This window comes from Diceros bicornis, chromosome 18 (genome assembly GCF_020826845.1).
Source record: "Diceros bicornis minor isolate mBicDic1 chromosome 18, mDicBic1.mat.cur, whole genome shotgun sequence".
Classification (NCBI taxonomy): Eukaryota; Metazoa; Chordata; class Mammalia; order Perissodactyla; family Rhinocerotidae; genus Diceros; species Diceros bicornis.
This window is the reverse complement of record NC_080757.1, coordinates 23,877,889-23,900,617: the sequence shown is the minus strand read 5'-3', so window position 1 is coordinate 23,900,617 and position 22,729 is coordinate 23,877,889. Positions and strand designations below refer to the sequence as shown.

At 35.9% G+C, this 22,729-nt stretch overlaps 1 pseudogene; it reads right to left on the bottom strand.

Moving 5' to 3' along the window:
- Nucleotides 1–22,723, bottom strand: part of LOC131417240 (schlafen family member 13-like) — a 49,285-nt pseudogene extending 26,562 nt beyond the window's left edge.
- Between the last annotated feature and the right edge of the window lie 6 nt (nucleotides 22,724–22,729).

Sequence of the window (22,729 nt, the reverse complement as noted above, 5' to 3'; positions counted from 1 at the left end):
AGGAGAGGTAAAAGTGTAGAGTTTTTATATGTAAGTGAAGTTAAAATAGCTTTTTATCAGCTTAAAATAGACCGTTATAACTATAAAACATTTTAGGTGAGCCCTATGGGACCAACAAAGAAAATACTTATAGAAGTCACACAGAAAGAAAAAGAGAAAGGAATCAACTCTAACAATACAAAAATACACACACAAAGGAAAACAGAAAGAGAGAAAAAAAGGAAAAAAGAACAAACAGAAAGTTAACAAAATGGCAATGATAAATCCTTCCATACCAATAAGTACTTTAAATGAAAATGGTTTAATGTCCCCAATCAAAAAATACAGAGTGGCTGAATGGATTAAAAACAAATATCCAACTGTATGCTGTCTACAAGAAATTCACTTTAGATTCAAGGACAAACATGTTGAAAATGAAGAGATCGAAAAAGATATTCCATACCAATGGTAAGTAAAAGAAAGCAGCAGTGGCTATACCTACATCACAAAAAATAAAATTAAACTCTAAAACAGTCTTTAGAGACAAAGAAGGTCATTATATAATGATAAAACAGTCAGTTCCACAGAGAGATATAACAATTACATGTGCACCCAATATCACTGCACCTAAGTATATAAAGCAAATATTGAGCAATCTGAATGGAGAAATTGACAGCAATAAAATAAAAGTATGAGACTTCAATATTCCACTCTGAACAATAGATAGACCAGCCAGATAAGGAAACAGCAGACTTGAACAACATATAAATCAAATGAACTTAAGGGACATCTTAAGTCCCAGAAGACAACGGAATGACATCTTGAAGTCCTGAAAGAAAAAGTTTGTGAATGTAGATTTCTACATGTATCAAAAATATCCCTCAAAAATAGCAAAATTTAAACATTTTCAGATAACAGAAAGAGAAAAAGAGAATTCTTTGCCAGAAGATCTACACAGCAAATAACATCAGAGTTCTATATCTCAAAGGAAAATTATCCCAAATGAAAGCATTAAAGTTCAGAATGAATATATTTTACTGGAAAGAGTAAATGTTAGGCAAATGAGAAATATTATTGACGGTTTTAAATCAATAAAATAGAGGGAAGCCCGGTGACAGAGCAGTTGAGTTCAGGCACTCCGCTTCGGCAGCCTGAGGTTCGAGGGTTCAGAACCCAGGTGCGGACCAACGCATGGCTTATCAAGCCATGCAGTGGTGGCATACCATATAAAGTAGAGGAAAATGGACACAGATGTTAGCCCAGGGTCAACCTTCCTTAGCAAAAAGAGGAGGACTGGCAACGGATGTTAGCTCAGGGCTGATCTTCCTCACACACACACAAAAAGAAGTTAAAAAAAACCAAAATAATTCATATAAAGTTAATCACTTGGAAAGAAGTAAAATCACTAATGAAATAATAATGTGCACTGTAATCCTTAGGGTAACCATGAAAAGAATAATAGAAGAATGTATAATTAAAAGCTGAGAGAAGAAAAAAACAGAAAAATACATTATTTAATTCAAAAAAGCACGAAAAAAAGTAAAAAGTAGGTGAGAGATTTTTGTCTTCTAGCTATGGTGAAGTGTAATAGACTAACCCTCTCACAGATACAAAGTATAAAATCTGGGCAAAATATTTAAAATTAACTATTCAAATGTACTAAGGAGTAATCAAAGCAGGAGATATAAGCAGAACAGTCCACTCTTGAAAGACACTTGCAACAGGAGAGACTTTTGAGTTTGCAGCATATTTCCTAGGAGCACTCTCTAGGATGTGCACTGCTCAGTGAGCAGAAAAACTCAGCCTTACTATCTGAGGTGTCAGAGGACAAAATCAAGGTTGGCAGAGCAGTCAGAAAGTTAGAAAAGAAATCCTAGTAGGGAGCGAGATGCAGTGGGAGTGAGTCCCAAAATCTGCATATAAAGTCCCCAAGGATCCTTGGCTGTGGACTAAACTACACATGCACAGGGAATATCCTAGAGGTAAAAAGGGCAGCAGCTGAAATCTGAAAGAATCCAAAAGAAATTTTAGCTGCTTATCACCATAGGAGACACAGAGTTTTGAATTTGAATCCATCTAGCTTCACTCCCTATTAAAATAATACTCACTTTTCAGAGACAGATAACTGAATCCAGAGACTCTAAAACATATCATCCCTGTGAAGGAACAGGAAAACGTCACCTATACTGAAGAAAAAGAGCCGTCAATGAAAACTGACTCTAAGATACTCCAGATATTGCAATAGACAAACAAAGATTTTAACGCAGCTATTATAAATATATTAAAGGATTTCAAGAAAATATATGCATAATTAATAAACAGATGGGGACTCTCATCAGAAATCAGAAACTGTAAGAACCAAATGAAAATTCTAGAGCAAAAACGTATGACTGAACTGGAAGAAATTTTGAATGGGTTTACCAGAAGATTAGAGATAGAAAAGAAAGGAGCAGTGAAATTAAAAATAGATAAATTAAAATTATACAATCTAAACCATAGAGAGGAAAACAGATAGAATAAAAATGAACAGAGAGGATTGCTGGGAAGATGCTGGTGTAGGAGAACTCTGAACTCACCTACTCACACAGACACAACAAATCTATAACTACCTGTGGAACAATTACCTGTGAGAGAGAACTGGAAACTGGATAAAAAGAACCCCCAGAACAAGGGACAACACTGATAGAGGTGGAAGAAGCAGAAATACCCCTCTGCTAAGGAAAAAACCACACACTAGCTGCAGCGCTTCATAGCTGGGGGAAATCTTAATGTAACTTTTCCTGGAGGAGTAGGGGATCAGAGCAGGAGAGCTATGCCACAATAAGCAGCCTTTGAATTCAGCACAATGAAAATGAGTCCCATAATACCTGGCTTTGCTGTCTATTCAAACCAATGGGGACGACCCCCAGGAAAGCTATTGAACGCAAGAGAAAGAAAAGCCTGCTCTTAAAGGCCCCATGCACAGATTCACCAATTCCAGAAACCAACACAAAATCACCAGAAAGAAAAGTGCATAGTTCTTTGGTAAAAAAGACTCACTTGATAAGCTCTGAGTGCATCTCAGAGAGGCAGGAGGCAGCAGGGCCAACCTCCTCAGGGACTGAGACACTAGTGGCTGCCATTATTGTGACCTAGTACAGGTGTGCTGACACAAATGCTGGCAGATGCCACTGGATTTCTTCCTCTGGCCTGTTAGCACAGGGATCTGTCCCGGCCACTAGAGCACCGATATAATCCAGCTTAGCCAGGGCAGGCAGCTCACACTAGGGACCAGCCCTGCTCACCAGCCAGCCTGTGGGGAACTGATGGGCCCACGTAGGTGGGGTGTATGGGACTTCTGCAGCTGGGCAAGTGAGTCTGCCTCAGTGGGGCAGGGCGTGCACACAAGGCAAGATGGGTTGGTAGGGTCAGTGGGCCTGCCGGCAGTGGGGCATGTCAGCTGCAGCACACTTGTCCCACTGACCATCTAAAACAGCCACACAGGGCATGTGCTCCACCTTCCGATACTTGAAACAACTGTGTGCCGCCATGTCTGGGGACAGCCTCACTCAGCTGTGCTTCTAAGAGAGCTGACATCAGCCTCGAAGGCTGGAGGCCGGCAGCAATTGTGAGCCCCTGAGCCTAGCAACCAGCCATGCTGGGAGTCTGACTCACTTAACAGCTAAATAGCAGCACGTGTGTGCTATTAGACCTTGCAGCCAGCAGTGCTGGGGCTTGCCATACCAAATAAAGCGACTGAAGTGACTGTAGCAGCTGCACACGGCTGAGCCTTACATCCAGCTGGCCCAGCAGTTGGCCTAGCCTACCCATGCACCCATAGCAAGAGCAAACCCACCACAATAGAAGGGCTCACCTGGCCCACATTGGACACTACTGGAACATTTGGAACTGGTGACAAGAGGGAAGCACATTGCTGGGCCCCATAAGGCATCTCTTACATAAGGCCATATCTCCAAGATCAGGAGACGTAGCTGATCTACCTAATACATAATATAAGCACAGAGAAGTAGGCAAAATGGGAAGACCAAGGAATATGTTCCACAGAAGGGAACAGGACAAATCCTCAGAAAAACAACTAAACAAAACAGAGATAAACAATCTACCTGATAAAGAGTAGAAACTAAGAGTCATAAGGATGGTCACTGATCTTAGGAGAAGAATAGATGAACACAGAGAGAACTCCAAGAAAGAATTGGAAAACATAAAAAAGAACCAATCAGAACTGAAGAACACAATAATGTCAAAGAAAAATTCACTAGAGGGAATGAACAGCAGAGTAGATGACAAAGAAGAAAGGATCAGCAAACTGGTTGAAGGAGTAGAAGAAGTCACTCAAGCTAAAAAGAAAAAAGAATGAGGACAGTCTAAGGGACCTCTGGGACAACATCAAGCATACTAACATCCATATTATAGGTGTCCCAGGAGGAAAAGAGAGAGACAGAAGGGCAGAGGACCTATTTGAAGAAATAACAGCTGAAAAATTTCCTAACCTAAGGAAGGAAACAGACATCCAGGTAAAGGAAGCACAGAGAGCACAAAGCAAAATGAACCCAAAGAGGCCCACACCAAGATACACTATCATTAAAATTTCAAGAATTAAAGATAAAGAGAGAATTGTAAAAGCTGCAAGAGAAAGGCAACAGGTTACACACAAAGGAAATCCCATAAGGCTATAAGCTTACTTCTCAGCTGAAGCTTTACAGGCTAGAAGGGAGTGGGCCTCAATATAGTCAAAGTGCTGGAAGGAAAAAAACTACAACCAAGAATACTCTACCCAGCAAGGTTACCATGCAAAATGGAAGGAAAGGTAAAGAGTTTTCCAACAAGCAAAAACTAAAAGAGTTTATCACCAATAAACTGGCCTTACGAGAAATATTAAATGGACTTATTTTAGTGGAGAAGAAAAGACCACTAATATGAATAAGAAAATTATCAAAGAAAAAAAATCACTGGTAAAGGGGAAATATACAGTAAAGGTAGCAGATCAACCACCTACACAGCTAATATGAGGGTCAAAAGACAAAAGTATTAAAAATATCTATCTCCATCATAAGAGGTTAAGTGATACACACACACAAAGAGCCTAAATATGATATCAAAAACATAAAATGTGGGGGGAGGGAAGTAAAAGTGTACAGCTTTTAGTAAGAGGTCAAACTTAAGAGACTATCAACTTAATACAGATTGCTATTTACATAGATTATTATATATGAACTTCATGGTAATCATAAACAAAAAACCTATATTGAATAGAGAAAAAATTAAGAAAAAGGAACCCAAACATAATACTAAAGAAATCTATCAAATCACAAGAGAAGAGAGCAAGAGAAGAAGAAAGGAACAAAGAAGAAATGCTACAACACCCAGAAAAAAAGTAACAAAATGGCAATCAGTACATACTTATCAATAGCTACTTTAAATGTCAATGGGCTAAATGCTCCAATCAAAAGACATAGAGTAGCTGAATGAATAAAAAAAAACAAGACCCATATATATGCTGCATATAAGAGAGACACTTCAGACCTAAGACACTCACAAACTGAAAGTGAAGAGATGGAAAAGATACTCCACGCAAAGGGCAATGAACAGAAAGCTTGGGCAGCAATAGTTATGAGAGACAAAATACACTTTAAAACAAAAATTGTAACAAGAGACAAAGAAGGGCATCACATAATAATAAAGAAAACAATCCAACAAGAGAACATAACACTTGTAAATATCTAAGCACCCAACACAAGAGCACCTAAATATATAAAAGAATTCTTAACAGACATAAAAGGAGAAATAAACAGTAACACAATAATAGTAGGGGACTTAAATGCTCCACCTACATCAATAGATAGGTCATCCAAACAAAAGATCAATAAGGAAACATTGGCCTTCAGTGACACATTAGGCAGATGGACTTAGTAGACATATACAGAACATTCCATCCAAAAACCACAGAATACATATTCTTTTTGAATGCACATGGAACATTCTCCAGGATAGATCACATATTGGGCCACAAAACAAGTCTCAATAAATTTAAGACACCTGAAATAATACCAACCACCATTTCTGACCACAATGGTATGAAACTAGAAATCAACTACAAGAGGAAAGCTGGAAAAACCACAAATACGTGGAGATTAAATAAACATCTATCGGGTCAATGAACAAATCAAAGGAGAAATAAAAAATACGCGGAGACAAGTGAAAAGACAACATGCCAAAGTTTATGGGATACAGCAAAAGCAGTACTGAGAGGGAAGTTTATAGCAGTACAGGCCTACCTCAAGAAACAAGAAAAATCTCAAATAAACAATCTCAAATAAAAAATAAAAAATCTCAAATAAACATCAACAGTGCACCTAAAGGAAATAGAAAAAGATCAAACAAAGTCCAAAATCAGTAGATGAAAGGAAATAATAAAAATCAGAGCAGAAATAAATGAAATAGAGGCTAAAACACAATAGAAAAAAATCGATGAAACTAAGCTTGTTCTTTGAAAAGAAAAACAGAATTGAGAAACCTTTAGCTAGATTCACCAAGAAAAAAAGAGAGAAGACTCAAATAAATAAAATCAGAAACAAAAGAGGAGAAATTACAACAGACACCTCAGAAATACCAAGGATTATAAGAGACTACTAGGAAAAGCTATACGCCAACAAACTGGATACTCTAGAAGAAATGGATCAATTTTTAGAATCATACAACCTTCCAAAACTGAATCAAGAATACATAGAGAATTTCAATAGACCAGTCACCAGTAAGGAGATCAAAACAGTAATCAGAAGCTTCCAAAAAGCAAAAGTCCAGGACCAGACAGCTTCCCTGACGAATTCTACCAAACATCAAAGAAGACTTAATACCTATCCTTCTCAAACTCTTCCAAAAAATCGAAGTGGAGGAGAAGCTTCCTAACTCATTCTACGAGGCCAACATTTCCCTGATACCAAAACCAGACAAGGACAACACAAAAAAAGAAAATTACAGGCCAATATCACTGATGAACATCGATGCAAAAATCCTCAACAAAATACTAGCAAATTAAATACAACAATAAATTTAAAAGATCATGCACCACGATTAAGTGAGATTTATTCCATGGATGCAGGATGGTTCAACATTTGCAAATCAATCAACGTGATGCACCACATCAACAAAATGAAAAATAAAAATCACGTGATCATCTCATTAGACGCAGAGAAAGCATTCGTCAAGATACAGCATCCATTTATGATAAAAACACTCAATAAAATGGTTATAGAAAGAAAGTACCTCAATATAATAGAGGCCATATATGACAAACCCACAGCTAATATACTCGACAGGGAAAAACTGAAAGCTATCCCTTTAAGAACAGGAACCAAACAAGGATGGTCACTTCCAACACTCTTATTTAACATAGTATTGGAAGACCTAGCCAGAACAATAAGGCAAGAAAAGGAAATAAAAGGGATCCAAATTGGAAAAGAAGAAGTGAAACTGTCACGATTCACAGATGACATGATTTTATACAGAGAAAAGCCTAAAGAATCCACCAAAATCTACTAGAAATAATAAATGAATACAGTCATATTAGAGGATACAAAATCAACATACAAAAATCAGTTGCATTTCCATACACTAACGACAAAATAGCAGAAAGAGAAATTAAGAATACCATCCCATTTACAATTGCAACAAAATAATAAAATACTTATGAATACATTTAACCAAGGAGGTGAAAGACCTGTACACTGAAAACTATAAAACACTGTTGAAAGAAATCAAAGAAAATACAAAGAAATAGAAGATATTCTGTGCTCATGGATTGGAAGAATTAATATAGTTAAAATGTCCATACTTCCTAAAGCAATCTACAGATTCAATGCAATTCCTATCCAAGTCCCAATGATATTTTTAACAGAAATAGAACAAAGAATCCTAAAACTTATAGGGAACAACAAAAGACCCCGAATAGCCAAAGGAATCCTGAGAAAAAAGAACAAACCTGGGGGTATCACACTCCCTGACTTCAAAATATACTACAAAGCTACAGTAATCAAAACAGCATGGTACTGACACAAAAACAGACACACAGATCAATGGAACAGAAACAAGAGCCCAGACATAAACCTACACATCTATGGACAGCTAATTTTTGACAAAGGAGCCAAGAATATACATTGGAGAAAAGGAAAGTCTCTTCAATAAATGGTGCTGGGGTAACTGGACAGCCACAAGCAAAAGAATGAAAGGAGACCGTTATCTTACACCATACCCAAAAATTAACTCAAAATGCATTAAAGACTTGAATGTAAGATCTGAAACCATAAAACTTCTAGAAGAAAACATAGGCAGTACGCTGTTCAACATCAGTCTTAGCAGCATATTTTCAAATATCATGTCTCACCAGGCAACGGAAATAACAGAGAAAATAAACAAATGGGACTACATCAAACTAAAAATCTTACTGCACAGCAAAGGAAAACACCAGCAAAACGAAAAGACAACCTAACAAATTGGAGAAGATATTTGCAAACCATATATCCGATAAGGGGTTAATATTCAAAATATATAAAGAATTCATAAAACTCAAGAAGAAAGAAACAAGAAACCCAATTAAAAAATTGGCAAAGGATCTGAACAGACATTTTTCCAAAGAAGATATACAGCTGGACAACAGGCATGTGAAAAAATGTTCAACATCACTAATTTTTAGGGAAATGCAAATCAAAACTACAATGAGATATCAATTCACACCCATCAGAAAGGATATAATTAACAAGACAAGAAATGACAAGTGTTGGAGAGGATGTGGAGAAAAGGGAACTCTCAGACACTGCTGGTGGAAATGTAAACTAGTGCAGCCACCATGGAAAACAGTGTGGAGAGGCTCAAAATTATTAAGACTAGAACTACCATGTGATCCACCTATTCCATTTCTGGGTATTTATCCAAAGAATATGAAAAAAACAATGCGTAAAGATATTTGCACCTCTGTGTTCATTGCAGCATTATTCACAATAGCCAAGACTTGGAAACAACCTAAGTGCCATCAAGGGATGAATGGATAAAGAAGATGTGGTATGCACACACAATGGAATACTACTGAGCTATAAAAAAAGATGAAATCTTGCCATTTGTGACAACATGTATAGACCTTGAGGGTATTATCCTAAACAATATAAGTCAGATGAAGAAAGTCAAATACCACATGATTTAACTCATAAGTAGAAGATAAAAACGACAACGACAACGACAAACAAAACACATCGACATAGAGATTAGATTGGTGGTTACCGGATGGGAAGTGGGGAGGGAGGAGGATGAAAGGGGTGATACGGTATATGTGTATGGTGATGGATGATAATTAGTCTTTTGGTTGTGAACATCATGTAGTCTATACAGAAATTGAAATATAATGATGTACACCTGAAATTTATATAATGCCATAAATCAATGTTACCTCAATAAAAAAGAAAGAACGAACAGAGCCCACAGAGACATGTGGGATAGTATCAGGTGGATATCATATGTGGTAGACTGTATTTTCTAAAGATGACCCACCAAAATATATCCCATCTCACATGCTATTCTTACAGTGTGACATTGAAATTCCTCCATTGAGAGGAGGGGACTATGTTCCCTCCCCCTGAACCTGGGAAGACCTTTATTCTTGCCTCAACTTATAGAATGAGGCAGAAGTAACTACATGACTTCTGAGACTAGGACACAAAAGGAGGTACAACTTTGGACTGGACTTCTATCTGCTGAGACATGTCTTGATACTGTCATACTGGAGAGATCACATGGGGAAACTACATAGGATGGAGAGAAATGTCTGAGGAGCCCTAGCTGTTCCTGTCCCCTGCTGTTTTAGTCTCCCAACTGAGGTTCCAGACACCAAGGAGCAGAGAAAAACCATCCTTACTATACCCTGTCTAAATTCTGACCCATTGGGACCATTAGCATAATAAATGGTTGTTTTATGCCAGTACATTTTGGGGTAAAATTTGCTATCCTGACATAATAACTATAACAACATATGTATAACTGAAGGTCCAGAACGAAAGGAAAAAATGGAGCACATAAAGTATTTGAAGAATTAATGGTTGAAAAATTCCAAAATTTGAAAGACATCAAATCACAGACCCAAGACTTCAATGAACTGCAAGCAGGACAAATACAAAAAACAAACCTAGGCACTTCACAGTCAAACTGAAAAAATCCAAAATCAAAGAGAAAATCTTGAAAGTAGAGAAAAAAGGTTAGAATACACAAAAGGAAACGACAATATATATGACAGTCTATTTTTTATAAGAAACAATGGAGGATGGGAGACAATAGAATAAGATCTTTAAAGTCTTAAAAGAAAAAAGCAATCCAGAATTCTATCCTCCAAAAATAAAGGCAAAATAAAGACATTTTCAGACAAAGAAAACCAGAGACTTCATTACCAGCAAATCTGTACTACCAAAAAAACATACACACAAAAACCGAGAATCTAAATAATTTTTTTAACCTGAAGCAAAATGATACTAGACGGTCATTCATTTTCAATAGATCAGTTGGACTAGACTAGACATTTAGAAACTAGATGGTAATTCAACTAAATTGCAACTCGATTTACTGGAAGGGATTTAAAACAACATCAGAAATGGTAAATGTGTAGGTAAATATGAAAGACTATATACTTTTTCTTTCCTTATATTACTTGTTTTTAAAAATTAAAACATTGACTTTTTTCAACATATGAATTTTAAATAAACAATTATAATACCGTACTGTGGAGTTTATAACAGATATAGATGTAACACATACAGCAACAAAGCACAGGAGGTAAAGAGAACTATATTTTTGCAAGGTTTCTATAGTTTCTGTTAAGTAATACAGAATCAATTCTAGTAGATTGTCATAAGCTAAAGACATATTTGTAATCCTTGAAGCAACCACTAAAAAATCATACAAAGAGGCACAACTAATAAGCCAATAGAAAAGTCAAGATAAAATATTTTTTTAAATATTTGACTAGTCCAAAAGAAGACAGGAAATAAGGAACAGATAAACTAAAAACAAATGATAAAAACAAAAAAATGCATAACAAAACGGTATATCTAAATCCAAACATATCAATAATTATATTAAATGTAAATGGACTAAATGCTCCAATTAAAACACAGAGATTGTCAGAATGAATACAAAAGCACCCAACTATAGGCTGTCAACAAGACACACATTTTAAATACAAAGACATAAATAGGTTGAAAGCAAAAGAATTGAAAAATATATACCATTCAAGCTCTAATTATAAGAAAACTGGAGTGGCTATATTAATGTGACACTTTTAAAATAGACCTCAACTCAAGAAATATTATGGAGATGAAGAAAATTTCAAAATTATAAATGGGTCAAGACTTCAGGAAAATTATAAATGAGTATGGGCTTAATAACAGAGCTCCAAAATATCTGAAGCAAAAAATGACAGAATTAAAAAGAAAAATAGACAAATGCACTATTATAGATGGAGATTAGAAAACACCTCTCTTGCAAATTGAAAGAAAAACTAAACAAAAAATAAGTTTATAGAAGATGTGACTGACACTATCAGCCAACTTAACTGAATTGAGTATATTTGTAGAAAAATATACTCAACAACTGTAAAATATATGTTCTTTACTAGTGCACATGGCACATCCACCAAGATAAACCATAAGCAAACCAAAACAAGCTTCAATAAATTTAAATGCTATCTTTTTTTTTTTTTAACAATTTTATTTATTTATTTATTTTTCCCCCCCAAAGCCCCAGTAGATAGTTGTATGTCATAGCTTCACATGCTTCTAGTTGCTGTATGTGGGACACGGCCTCAGCACGGACAGAGAAGCGGTGTGTCGGTGCGCGCCCGGGATCCGAACCCGGGCCGCCAGCAGCGGCGCACAAGCAGTTAACCGCTAAGCCACGGGGCCGGCCCAAGCTTCAATAAATTTAAAAAGATTTAAATCTTACAGAGGATATTCTCTGATCACGATCAAATTAAATCAGAAATCAATAACTATAAGATATCTATAAAAGCCTCAAGTATTTGAAAATTAAACAGTAAAATTCTAAATAACCCATACATCAAAGAAGAATTCATAAGGAAAATTAGAAAATCTTTCAAAATGAATAATTAAAATTCAACATATAAAAATTTGTGGAATGCACATAAAGTAGTGCTTAGAGAGAAATTTATAGCATTTATTAGAAAAGAAAAAGGCTTAAATTTAAATGAGCCTAGTTTCCATTTTAATAAACCCAAAGTAAGTAGAAGGAAAGAAATTATAAAAAGCAGAGCAGAAGTCAATGAAAACAAACACATAAAATTACCAAATCCAAAAGCTGGTTCTTTGAAAATAAAATTAAACTGATAAACCCCTTACAAGACTCATTATGAAAGAGTAAAACACACAGATAACCAATTACAGGAATAAAAATACAACACCAGAAGAGATCTACACACATTATAAAGATTAAAAGAGAATGCTATAAAAATATTTTTGCTAATAAATTTGACAAATTAGATGAAATAGAAAAAAAAATCTATGAAAATAAAACTTGCCAAAATTGACAGAAGAAGAAACAGAAAATCTGAACAGGCATATATTTATTAAAGAAATGTATTTTTTTACCAAAAATCTTCCCATTAAGAAAACTCCAGGCACAGGGAGTTTCAATGGTGATTTCCATAAACTATATAAAGAACTATCACCACTCCTACTCAAACTCTTTTATAAAACAGAGGAACAAGAAACATATCTCAACTTATCCTCTGAGACCAGGATAACCCTGATACCAAATCCTGACAAACACAATGCAAGAAAAGAACTGAAAGCTACAGACCAATATCTCTCATGAACACAGAAAAAAAAATTCTTAGCAAAATATTAGCAAATAGAATCTAGAAATATATAAATAGGATAATACAACATGACCAAATAGAGTTTATTCTGGAACGCAAGTTGTGTTTAACATTTAAAAAAATATCAATCAATATAATTCACCACATTAACAGAAAAAAGGGAAAAAATATGGCCACCTCAACAGATCCAGAAAAGGCACGACAAAATTCAAGACCCATTCATGATTTTCCTCTCAGAAAATGAGAAATAAAGGGGAACTTTATCAATCTGTTAAAGGGCATCTAAGAAAAGAAAGACAGAATGTTTTCTCCTTAAGATTGAGAAGGCAAATTTTCTGCTCTCAGTGCCTGTATTCAACGTTTTACCTGAGATCCTAATCCTAGTCAGTACAATAAGGCAAAGCAATAAGAGATACTAAGATTAGAAAAGAAATAGTATAACTTTTTGTATTCACAGAAAACATGGTTGTTTATACAGAAAACCTATTTTATATTGATAAAAGAGTCAAGTCAAAGGAAAATATAACAAATTTTTATGTACCTGATAACATGGGTTCAAAATATAGAAGGAAAATTTGAGAGAATTAAAAGAGGTAGACAATTTTAGTTGAATATTTTAACACACTGCTTTCAGTAACTGATACAACAGACAAAATCTTTAGAAGCAGACAACAAAAATCAGTAAAGACAGGAGATTTGAACAACACAATTAATAAACTTAGCCTAAGTGACAGATAAAAACAGTACAACCATGCAAAACACATGTTGTTTTAAAAAGCACAAGAAACATTTACCAAAATATACAATATGATGGAAAATAAAGCAAGTCTCTACAAACTTCAAAGGATTGAAATCACATCGATATGTCCTCTGACCAGAGGGCAACTGTGCTAGAAATTGCATGTGACAGCCAGCCTTCAAATCCTCAATAATCTTCACTTCTTGGTATTCACACCATTGTGTGCCCCTCCCACACTGTACCAGAGTTCTGCCAAAAGCATACAGCAGGAGCAATGGTATGTCAATTCCAAGACTAGGTTATAAAAGACAGAAGAATCTCTCTCTCTCTAATTGCTCACTATGGGCCGGCCCCGTGGCTTAGCAGTTAAGTGCGCGCGCTCTGCTACTGGCAGCCCGGGTTCGGATCCCGGGTGCGCACCAACGCACCGCTTCTCCGGCAAAGCTGAGGCCGCGTCCCACATACAGCAACTAGAAGGATGTGCAACTATGACATACAACTATCTACTGGGGCTTTGGGGAGAAAAAAGGAGGAGGATTGGCAATAGATGTTAGCTCAGAGTCGGTCTTCCTCAGCAAAAGAAAGAGGAGGATTAGCATGGATGATAGCTTAGGGCTGATCTTCCTCACAAAAATAAATAAATAAAAAATAAAAAATAAAAAAATAAATAATTGCTCACTCTGGGGGAAGCTGACATTCCATGAGCATACTCAGACAACTCAGGGATAGACTCACATGGGGAGGAATTAAAGTATCTGGTCAACAGCCAAAGAGGAACTGAGGCCTGGCAACAAGCATGGTTGTTGGCTTGGGAGTAGATTTTCCCCCAGTCCAGCCTTCAAATGAGATAGGCCCATGGCTTGACTACAATGTAGCGAGAGACCTGGAGCCAGAACCACGCAGCTGAGGCACTCCCAGATTCCTGACCCATTGAAACAGTCAGGTAATAAATGTTTCTTGTTAATTTAAGCAGCTAAATTTGGGGTAGTTTGTTTACACATCAATAGATAATACAAGAGTCCTCCCTTATCTGTGAGGGATACCATTCCAAGACTCCAGTGGATGTCTGAAACCATGGATAGTACCAAACTCTATATATACTATGGTTTTTCCTATATGTACATAGCTATGATAAAGTTTAATTTATAAATTAAGGACAGTAAGAGATTCACAACAATAACTTCTCTTTGGCATATCTGAATTGCCAGCATCACTACTCTTGTGCTTTGAACTATTAAGTAAAATAAGGGTTACTTGAACACAAGCACTGTGATATCACGACAGTCAATTTGATAACCAAGACAGCTACCAAGTGACTAAGGGGCGGGTAGCGTACACAGCGTGGATACGCTGGACAAAGGGATGATTTATGTTCTAGGCAGGATGGAGCAGGACAGCACGAGATTTCATCATGCTACTCAGAACAGCTGCAATTTCAAACTTGTGAATTATTTATTTCTGGAATTTTCCATTTAATATTTTTGGATCTCGGTTGACTGTGTGTCCTGCACACCCGAAACTGTGGAAGGCAGAACCATGGATAAGTGGGCACTAATGTACATCAAAATAGCAGAAAGATCAGGGGCTGGCCCGGTGGCGCAGCGGTTAAGTGCGTGCGCTCTGCTGCGGCGGCCCAGGGTTCGCAGGTTCGGATCCCGGGCGTGCACCGACGCACCGCTTGCTAAGCCATGCTGTGGTGGCGTCCCACATAAAGTAGAGGAGGATGGGCATGGATGTTATCCCAGGGCCAATCTTCCTCAAGAAAAAACGGGAGGATTGGCGTCAGACGTTAGCTCAGGGCTAGTCCTCCTCACAAAAGAAAAAAAAATAGCAGAAAGATGACTAGAAAATCCCCAATGTTTGAAAATTAAGCGACAGATTTCCAAACGACCCATGAGTTAAAATAGAAAGCACAATGACAATAAGAAAATATTTAGAACTAGATGAAAATGAAAATACAACACATTAAAACTTTTGGAATGTGGTTCAAACAATTGAGGGGTGGAGTAAATGGCTCTAAAATGCATTTCTTGGAAAAGAAAAGGCTTAAAATCAATTACCTAAGTTTTCAGCTTTAAAGCCAGATAAGAACAGCAAACTACACCCAAAGAAAGAAATACGAAAAAAAATAAAGAACAGAAATCATTGCAATAGAAATGAAAATATACAATAGAGAAAATCAGTAAAGCCAAAGTTGGTTCTTTTTTTTTTTTTTTTTTTGCTGAGGAAGATTTGCCCTGAGCTAACATCTGTTGCCAACCTTCCTCTACTTTGTATGTGGGCCACTGCCACAGCATGGCCACCGAAGAGTGGTGTAGGTGCGCACCCAGGAATCAATGCCGGGCTGCCAAAGCAGAGGGTGCCGAACTTAACCACTAGGCCACCGGGGCTAGCCCCCAAGGTTGGTTCTTTGAAAAGATCAATAAAATAGTTAAACATCTAACAAGACTTACCAAGAAAAAACCCCACAAGTTATCAATCTCAAATATAAAAAAGACATCATTATAGATTCCACAGTTATTAAAAAGATAGTAAGAAGTTGTTATCAACAACTCTTTCAAAACAGGCAAAACCAACTTCTGGATATGTAAGTCAGAATAGAGATTTCATTTTTGGAGAATAATGACTGGGAGAATGTATGAGGAAGGTTTCTGGGGTGCTGGTAATGTTTTATCTTTTTTTTACAAGGGTATTAATTACAGAGGTGTGTTTGGTCAGGGGTGTTCACTTGAAAATTTATCAAGTGTGTATGGCTTCTGCACTTTTCTATATATGTTTTTAAGTGCTTATATTAGAAAAAAAGATTAATATTGAGTTAAGCATCATCTCCAGAAAGAAGAAAAGAACAGCAAAATAAATGCAAATGAAGTAGAAGAATGTAATACAAATAAGAGCAAAAAGTAATTTAAAAAGGAAACAAACATACAACAGAGACAATAAATAAAGTCAACAGTTGGTTCTTGGAAAAGAATAATAACTATGTCAACCTTCCAGCAGGACTGGTCAAGAATTTAAAAATAGAAAAAGTACAAACAACCAATATCAGGAATGCAAAATGGGACATCACTACAGATCCTGCAGACATGAAAAATTATAAGACATTATTATGAATAATTTTATGTCACTGAATTTGAAAATTTAGAAGATACAAACTTCTAGAAAATTATACCTTGCGAAAATTGACTAAAGAAGAAATAGAAATCTGAATAATACTGTAATCTTTAAAGAAAGTCCAGTCAGCAATCAAAAATATCTCCACAAAGAAAACTGTAGGAACAAATGATAAATATGACTTCATTAAAATTAAGAACTACTTTTCCTCAAAACATACCATACAGAGAGTGGGAAAAGTCACACAATGGAAGATGATATTTGCAACATAAATAACAGAAGACTTGTATCTAGATTTATTTTTAATTTCTATAAATCAATAAAAAAAAAGACAAACCAAAAGAAAAATGCTTTAAGCAACATTTCCTAGAGAAGGAATTTCAAGTGATCAGTAAACATATAACCAAGTTCTCAACTTCATTAGTAACCAAAGAAAAAGATAAATGCAAATTAAACTTATAGTAAGATAATTCTAGATGTCTACAAAATAGGCAGCATTTAAATACCTATTTTGCCTATTTTGTTGCCTATTTTGTGTGGGCAAGATTGTGCAGATTGGGTAGGCATGTAAATTTGGAAGCATTTTGGCATTATCTACTGAAGTTAAAGATACAAATACCCTATGACCCAACAATTCCACTTCTAGGTATGTGCTCAGGAAAAATTCATGCAAATGTGCACAGGGTGTCTGAAGCAGCATTCTTCATAATAGATCAAACTGGATATGACTCAAATCAACATAGCAATAGAGTATATAAATAAATTGTGTGTTCACATAGGAATATTTTATTGCAAGGAAAATTAATGAACTATAGGCAACATCTAACAAGCATAATTTTGAATGAAGAAACATCATAAAATTAATATATACAGTGTGGTTCCATTTAAGTTAGTTCAAAAATAAGCAAAACAAAGCTGTATTTTTAGGGGTGAACATATAGAAGATAAAATTATAAAGAATAGTGAAAATGTGATTACCATAAAACCAGGACGGAGGTAACCCAGGGTGGGGATGTGACTGGGAAAGAATACATAGGAGATTTTTAGGGTGTTAACCAATGATCTATTTTCTGTGTAGTAGATACACAGCTGTTTATAGACAACTGTTTCATTATATTGTTCACTTTTGTTTTATGTACGTTTCTGTAGGCACATTTCACAATCTTAAAAAAGCATTTTTTGAAAGGAAACAAATAACATAAATACAGGAAAGGAATAAGGCAAGGTAACTTTATCATGGTGTGCCTATAAAACTAGGAGAAATAACTGAAAAGCTGTTGTAATCATTAGAAGAATGGTTTGATACAATAAATATATTAACTGTAACATTTTTCTATATAATAGCAATTCATAGTTTAAAAATATAATTTAAAAAAATTTCATTCCAAAAGCAACAAGACTTGCAATTACTAGGAATAAACTTTAACAATAAATATTCAGCAACTCAACTGAGCACTCAGGTTCTAGAAACTTCTCATAATTAGAGGCAATTCGGCTTGGTCAAGGGAAAGGCTCCATGGAGACCTACAGTCTAGGTCACATGTTCCAGCCCAGATCACTATAGGTATCATTGTCCATCGTGTTTATATAGCTCTCCGGAATTTCTAAGGAAGGGGAGCTCCAACTTGGGCTAGGTTGGGGCACTCTGAATCTACCTGACCTAATACTCTTTTGTTTAATAGGTCTTAAATACCACATTTTCTACCAAAGGGGTTAGCGAAAATATTTTAGATTAGAATACAAGACAGAAAATTAACACCTAAGATACCTAGAAAAAGCATACTGTTTGAAAAGCACTTAATTCACAAAACAAGTAAATTTTTGAAACCAATCTGCTTTGTTCTCATAAGGAAATAAAAATAGACAAACTGAAATAAGAATATGAAAGATGAAATAAGAGAAACAATAGAAAAGATAAACAAATGGGACTACATCAGACTAAAAAGCTTGTGCACAGCAAAGGAAACCATCAACAAAATGAAAAGACAACCTAACAATTTGGAGAAGATATTTGCAAACCATATACCTGATAAGGGGTTAATCTCCAAAATACATAAAGAACTCATGCATCTCAACAACATAAAAACTAACAGCCCGATGAAAAAATGGGCAAAAGACCTGAACAGACATTTCTCCAAAGAAGATACACAGATGGTCAACAGAGACATGTAAAGATGTTCAACATCATTAACTATCAGGGAAATGCAAATCAAAACTACAATGAGATATCACCTCACGCCCATCAGAATGGCTATAATTAACAACACAGGAAGCAACAAGTGTTGGATAGGATGTGGACAGAAGGGAACTCTCATACACTGTTGGTGGGCATGCCAACTGGTGCAGCCACTATGGAAAATAGTATGGAGAGTCCTCAAAAAATTAAGAATAGAACTACCATACAATCTAGTTATCCCACTGCTGGGTATTTATCCAAAGAACATGAAATCACAAATGTGTAAAGATACATGCACCCCTGTGTTCATTGCAGCATTATTCACAATAGCCAAGACTTGGAAGCAAGCTAAGTGCCCATCAACGGACAAATGGATAAAGAAGACGTGGTATGTATACACAATGGAATACTACTCAGCCATAAGAAACGATGAAATCCCCCCATTTGTGACAACATGGATGGACATTGAGGGTATTATGCTAAGTGAAATAAGTCAGAGGGAGAAGGTCAAATACCGTACCATCTCACTCATAAGTAGAAGATGAAAACAACAACAAACAAACACATAGAGACAGAGATTGGATGGGTGGTTACCAGAGGGGACGGGAAGAGGGAGGAGGGCAAAAGGGATGATTAGGCACATGTGTGTGATGATGGATTGTACTTAGTATTTGGGTGGTGAACAAGAGAACATGATGTAATCTATGCAGAAATAGAAGTATAATGATGTACACCTGAAATTTATACAATGTTATAAACCAATATTACTGCAATAAAAATAAAAAAAAGAAAGAGAGATAAGTCAGACTGATAGTGAAATGCTAGCTGCTGAAATGAAGATTCCTTAAAAATATAACTTACCAAAATTAACTCAAGAGGACATAGAAAACCTGGGTAATCCTTTAATTGTTAAAGAACTGGAAATAGTTAAACATCTTCTCACAAAGGGCCCAGACAGTTTTACAGGCAAGTTCTACCAAATTTCAAGCAATGTATTATTCCAATCTTATATAAATTTTTCTAGAGGATAGAAAAAGAAGAAGTAATCCCCAACTCATTCTGATTCCAGTGTTATTTTGATACAAACACTAGACAAAGGAAGAGAGTGGACTATTACGAGCCTTTATCACTCATGAATTTAGATGTAAAAATTCTAAATAAAATATTAGCAAGTTGAACAAAAGTGTATAAAGGAGATAATACTCCAATATCCACTTGGATTTGTTACAGGAATGCAAAACTGGTTTAACATAAAACATTAACATGTCATTTGTCAATTAACAAATTAAGGGGAAAAACATATGATCATGTAATCAGAAATAGAAAATGTGCTTGATAAAATTCAATATTCATTCATGATAAAAAGAAAAAGTGTTCAATAAACTAGGTATATCATTGAACTTCCTTAATCTGAAAAGTGGTTTATTCAAAAATACCTAAGGCAAACTTCAATGTAAATGAGAAAGTCACAGAAGTATTCTCTTGAAGAGTCAAAGAGAGACAATTTCCATTCAGAATTACAGTGAAAGTCCTCATCAGTTCATTAAGACAAGAAAAAAATTAAAAGCATAAAGATTGGGGAAAAAATTAAAAGTACAAAGCATAAAAATTAAAAGCATAAGGAAACAAAATATTTTGTAATTGTTTATAAAGAATATAAAAAGGATCTATGGGGGGCCGGCTCCGTAGCATAGCGGTTAAGTGCGCGCACTCCGCTGCTGGCGGCCCGGGTTTGGATCCTGGGCGCGCACAGATGCACTGCTTGTCAGGCCATGCTGTGGTGCCGTCCCATATAAAGTGGAGGAAGATGGGCACGGATGTCAGCCCAGGGCCAGTCTTCCTCAGCAAAAAAGAGGAGGATTGGCATGGATGTTAGCTCAGGGCTGATCTTCCTCACACACACACAAAAAAAAATCTATGGAAAAATTATTGGAAATACAAGGAAAGTCTAACAAGGTGGTGTAATATAAAATCAACAGCATTTCTACACACCAGCAACAAACAATTAGAAAATGTAACTTTCAAAGAAAAATATCATTTATAACAACAAAAATTAAAAGAACCTAGTAATAAATGTAACAAAAGATGTATAAAACTTGTATACAGAAATTTATAAAACTTTAAAGACATTAAAGAAGATATAAATAAGTGGAGAGATTTCCTATGTTCAAGAATACAAAGACTGACCGATGTAAATATGTCATTTCTTCCCAAATCTATCTACAATTTCAATGTAACTGCAATCAAAATCCCAAAAGGGTTTTTTTGTGGCACTTAAGCAGATTCTAAAATTTGTATGATCGATTGAATGACTAAAATTATCAAGACACACTCAAAGAAAAAGAATAAAAGTAAGGGGGCTTACCCTACCAGATATTGATACTTAGTATAATATTACAATATTAAGACAGCGTAGTGCATGTAGGGACAGACAAACTGACCAAGGGAACGGAACAGAGATTCTAGAAATAGGGCTATACTAGATGTACTTAGTAAGATGCTGGAGGTGGTGGCAGATCAGTCGGGGAAACTGGAACTACTCAGGAACTGAAACTGGGACAGTGTTTATCCACATGGAAGAAATGAAGTAGCACCCCTACATCACTGTTCATAGGGATGGATTGAGGATTTAAATGTTAAATGTAAAGTGCAAACCTTTAAGACCTTTAGAAGAAAATGAAGGGAAATATCTTTGTAATCTTAGGGTAGAGAAGGATCTCTTATACAAGGCATAAAGAGCACTAAACGACAAAATTAAAACATGGTAAGTTTCATTATACTAAAATATAAAACTACTGATTATCATAATATGCCTTAAGAAAAGAGAAACTGCAAGCCACCAGACTTGGAAAAGACATCTGTTATCTGCAATACCCATGACCGAACGAGGATTTGGGTTCTAGAATCTGTAAATTACTCCTACAAATCAACTAGAAAAAAACAAAGCCCTAGTAGAAAAATGGGCAAAAGACAGAATAGGTATTTCATAGAAGATGAAAGACATACAGCCAATAAGTATATAAAGAGGTGCTCAACCAAATTAGTAATCAGGGAAATGCATTCCACAAAGAGATACCATTTTATACCTTTTGACTGGGAAGAAGGAGGATGAGAAAGAGGAGGAGAAGAAAGACGATGAGAAGTTTGACAACTGCAGAAGATGTGGCATTTCTAATATACTGTTGATGGGAGTAAAGTGACCCACCTACTTTGAAAAACAATTTGGCGTTAGCTTATTGCTTGAATGTCCACATACCTCCTGACCCAGCAATTCTAATTCTAGGTGTGCACCTAAGAGAAACTCTTGCAAATATGTGCTAGAAGACTGAACAAGAATATTCAAGGGAACACTGTTCAGATAGTAGAAAACATGTTGCCCATAAACAAAAACAGACAAATCAGAGATGCTGAGTACTGAAGGCATTTCTTCAGTAACGGAATATAGCCATGTGTGAAGCTGGGGCCCAGTCTAGACTTCCCAGTTGACACGATATACTTCCTTTTTTGTTTAAACTAAACTGAGTTGAGTTTCTCTTACTTTCAATTAAAGGAGTTCCTATTACACCAAGAAAAGTCTAATCAAAATCTACAGAATTACACTTGGACATAATCAATGACTAAAAACACCTAAGTATTCCCATAAACACCAGAGTGTGCTTTGGTGACAAATTTCAAGAGAAAGCTGATCTAAAGAGAAGGACACTTGAGCATATTCACACCAAGAAGTCCAAGAAACCAGAATTAAACTACCTGCAAGGTGGCATCTCTGCTGCTGACTTTCCGAATTCTTACCATTATAAACAGGCCGACTCTGGGGAATAGGTGATGACATACTTTGTTGAAGGCTCATCTCTTC